Source organism: Nelumbo lutea, chromosome 1 (assembly GCF_056320005.1).
Source record: "Nelumbo lutea isolate HS-2025 chromosome 1, American lotus-T2T, whole genome shotgun sequence".
Lineage (NCBI taxonomy): Eukaryota > Viridiplantae > Streptophyta > Magnoliopsida > Proteales > Nelumbonaceae > Nelumbo > Nelumbo lutea.
In genome coordinates this window covers 188,002,418-188,006,376 of record NC_142684.1, presented here as the reverse complement: position 1 = coordinate 188,006,376, position 3,959 = coordinate 188,002,418, and positions in this window count along the sequence as shown.

Genomic DNA, 3,959 nt, shown 5'->3' with positions numbered 1-3,959 from the left:
ATAATACTGATTATTATTAAAAAAATTGTAACTAGCAATATTTAGTTACTTAAATTAATTTTTGAAAACACTACTATTATTACTGGTTTCATAATCAATACACACATAATAAGAATACATTATTAGTTAATAATAATAATAATAATAATAATAATAATAATAATAATAATAATAATAATTATTATTATTATTATTATTATTATTATTATTATTATTATTATTATTATTACTGATTTCATAATTATTAATATATTAATAATACTGATTATTATTGAAAAAATTTATTATCAAAATTTAATTACTCAAATTTATTTTCTGAAATTACCTGTTTTAATTTGGACTGATAATTAATTATTAATTTTAATTTCTTAAAGTTATTATTTACTGAATAATTTTAATTACTCTTCGGTTAACAACATTATTTTTGAAAGATTGGTTTTTTATGTTCAATAATTGTTTTTTGCAAAAATCCAATTAATTTTTCATTTGCAATGCTAACCATTTTATTTTTCTCTTAATCAGTTTTCTAAAAGACAAAAAAATAAATTAATGATATTTATCTATTTTTATTAAATTATATATGTATCAAGTTATTGTTATTGATGATGAGTCAACTTTTTGAAAGAAAGGGGTCTTCCTTTATTGTTTGGTTGCTATATTACCCAATGAAGACATGGAATAAAAAAAGTATTTATATTAAAATTACCACAAAATGAATGAACTAAAAATCCACGAGTATTCTAATTGACTTGAATTTGACACATCAACATGCCCAAAATTAGAATTTAAACCTACATTTCTTATCTTTATCTATCAATTCCCATAATTCAAACAGACCACTAGGTTATGTACATGTTTCCCTACCTTTTTCCTAAAGATAAATTCTACCTATTCTACTAGCATTAGGGTAAGATTTATTATCAAACATATATGCCACCTAACTTGGAGGTGACCTCCATAATCGGAATGGCCCCATTATTCTCCTTTCTTTCATGTTTCCTATGTTGGATGAGCTTTGGTTTAGTGGTTGAAAACTTAATATTGTAATTAGATTTTTTGGTAATAGTTCAACTAGCACTAATCATTGGTTCCTTGCACTTCAAACCCACTATAGTATTGGCCTACACAGATACAAGCCGTTCGTTATTTGCAAGGTTTAAGCGCTTCAAGCACCTGAATGGCTGAACCTGAACAATAAGGGTATCTGAATTGAGAAAACAAAATATCAAAGAACAGGGGTAATACCTGGTCAAAGTGAATTCATCGGAGCGGTCGCCGGTGCCGGAGACGGAAAGTGATGAAGGATGATTTGGCCCGACCTCACAGTTATGCGACACGTGGAAAAAGCAACAGCTCGGCACAAAAGCAAGCCTAAGGCGTTTTCACCAAGGGGAGAAACCAGCGGACCGAACTCCCTACTAGGGGCCCGAACTCACCCTTGGCCCCAAACCAAAAAGTAATCCACTGGCCTGCCTTGCAACAATTCGGTACATACCTCACCGAATTGACATGCCTTGCAACAGTTTGGGACATACCTCACCGAACTGACCTACCTTGTAACAGCTCGGGATACACCTCGCCGAACTGGCCTGCCTTGTAACAGCTCGGGATACCCCTCGCCGAACTAACCTGCCCTATACATACCTCCGAACTCAAGACTTCGCCTCGCTCACCACTCCACATCACCTTCAGGGCACCAAAACCAAACAAACCATACTATGCCTGACATTGAGGAAGTCCGTTCTCGAGGGCGCCGCACCTGACTGACTTGGGATTTGACGCTTGACGGCCGCACTCTAAACGCCCACCTGCCACCGCCACCTGACACCGCCATCTCTAGTTAGAGAGACAGTTAGGCAGTGACAGTTCTGTCCCAGCAGAAAGGACGGCGGCCGAATTGACAGACGTAAGGGTAATCATACCCGACCTGACAAGGGCCTCGGAGCGAGTGCGTGAAGTGATTATAAGAGCCCCCTGCCCCCAACGAACAAGGTATGTGAACTTTGCGCTATCTGGTCTACACTTTGCCTTTGAGAGATTACTGACTTGAGCTTCGGAGTTGTCACACCGGGTTCCCCCCGGAGTTCTCTCATCTTTCCCGTTTCAGACTCCCCAACGCTCCAGCTCAGATGCGAGTTTGTTGACAGGTAAGACCGGTCGAATTGCGCTCCATCAATTGGCATCGTCTGTGGGAACGCTTCTAAAAGCCTCCCTCTAAATCCCTTTTGCCTACCCTTCTTTCAAAAACTCCAACACCCACTCCAACACCGAAATGGCCTCCTCCAGCAGTGCCGGACGTGGAACCGAAACAGCCACTACAGGAGAGCAACTTCATGTTTCGGCGGTGTGCATTGGGCAGTTCACCATCCCCCTTTCAGTGGATGGGAACCCAAGTTTGAATGTGCCACATGCGGTGGCACCTCTGAACACTCCCTCGCTAAACATCCCTCTTCCACTCCCCATCGAAACGAACTTCGCGGAACCAACTGCTGCCTCACTGGCAGTCCGCCAAAACCAGATAGATGATCTGATGCAATGCATGCGGGCAATGTAGGCCCAAATGCAGCAATTCCAGCAGCACCAACTCCAGCAACACCAGGTGTGGTGTTGCATCACCTCTCCCAACACCATTATCAACAACAATTCCCTCAGCTACCCTTGAACCAACCACTCCCCCCCCCCCGACACCCCGTTTCAAAGCCGGTCAAGGCCTCCCCTCAAGGTGGACGACCTCACCAAGGAGAGGCTTCCCGACCGCAGAACCCCCCTAACAGTCAAGCCTCAACCCCCGGCCGAAAGCAAAGAAAGATCACCCCCGCCCCGCAGCCCGCGGGTGGGTCAAGAACCTCGCCAACAAAGTCACCTCGACGCTCCAAGCCCGAGTTCCCACTCACGGAGAACCGCTTCAGCGCCTTAGCAGCAGACCAGCAATCCGGGCCCATCGAGCTCTACAACACGGAGGCAAGCAGCACCAGCACCAGGCCCACTCAAAGAAGGCGTTGGCGAAGTCGCCGAACTGCTACCCGCGTGCTACCCGAGCTCAAAGGCAAGGAAGAAACGAGCTCGGGCGAGGTAAAAACCGTCCCCATTCTCTCAGTTCCTTCCCCCCTTTCAGCAGAACTTTTGGCAGTCCCCTTGCCTAGAGATTTCAAACTCCCTTCTCTGGACAAGTATGATGGGTCCGTTGACCCCAACGACCACGTCGACGCGTTTCAGTCGCAAATGCACCTCGCTAGGGCAAGCGAGTCATGCATGTGCGTGGCCTTCACCACCACCTTCAGAGGGGTGGTCTGCACCTAGTACCGGAACCTAGCTTCCGGGTCAATAAGAAGCTGGCCCCAGTTCGTGCAGATCTTCACTGTGCACTTTGTTACCAGGATGACATGCAGGATCACCCCTAAGAGGGAGAACCCATCCGGAGCTACATCAAACGGTTCAATGAAGCATGTTTGCAGATCCCTCGGTTAGACCCCGCGGTACAGCTCGCCGCAGCCAAAAGAGAGGTGACGCACAAAGAGTTCAAATGGCACATGGTGGCCAGTCAGCCAGCAACCGTGTCCGACTTCCTCAGGCTCGCGGACAAGTTTATGAGAACAGAGGAAGAGATCAACCAGAGAAACGAAGGCGGGGTTGAAAAAAGAAAAAGAGAGGGCGAGCCCTCAAACCCCAGTGACAGAAGAGGCCATAACCGAGAGGCGAAGCCAAGCCAGTCATCCCGAGCTCCCTTAGCAGTTCGGACGGATTACACGTCATTGAATACAAAGCGGACCGAGATCCTAATGACGATCAAGGATGCCCCTTACGTAAAGTGGCCACTTCGCCTGAAGAGCAACCCTAACGAGAGGAACAAAAATTTATATTGTAGTTTTCATAAAGATCACGGTCATAGCACCAAGCAATGTAATAATCTCCGTGACGAGATATAAGGACTCATCCGTCGTGGGTACTTAAGAAATTTT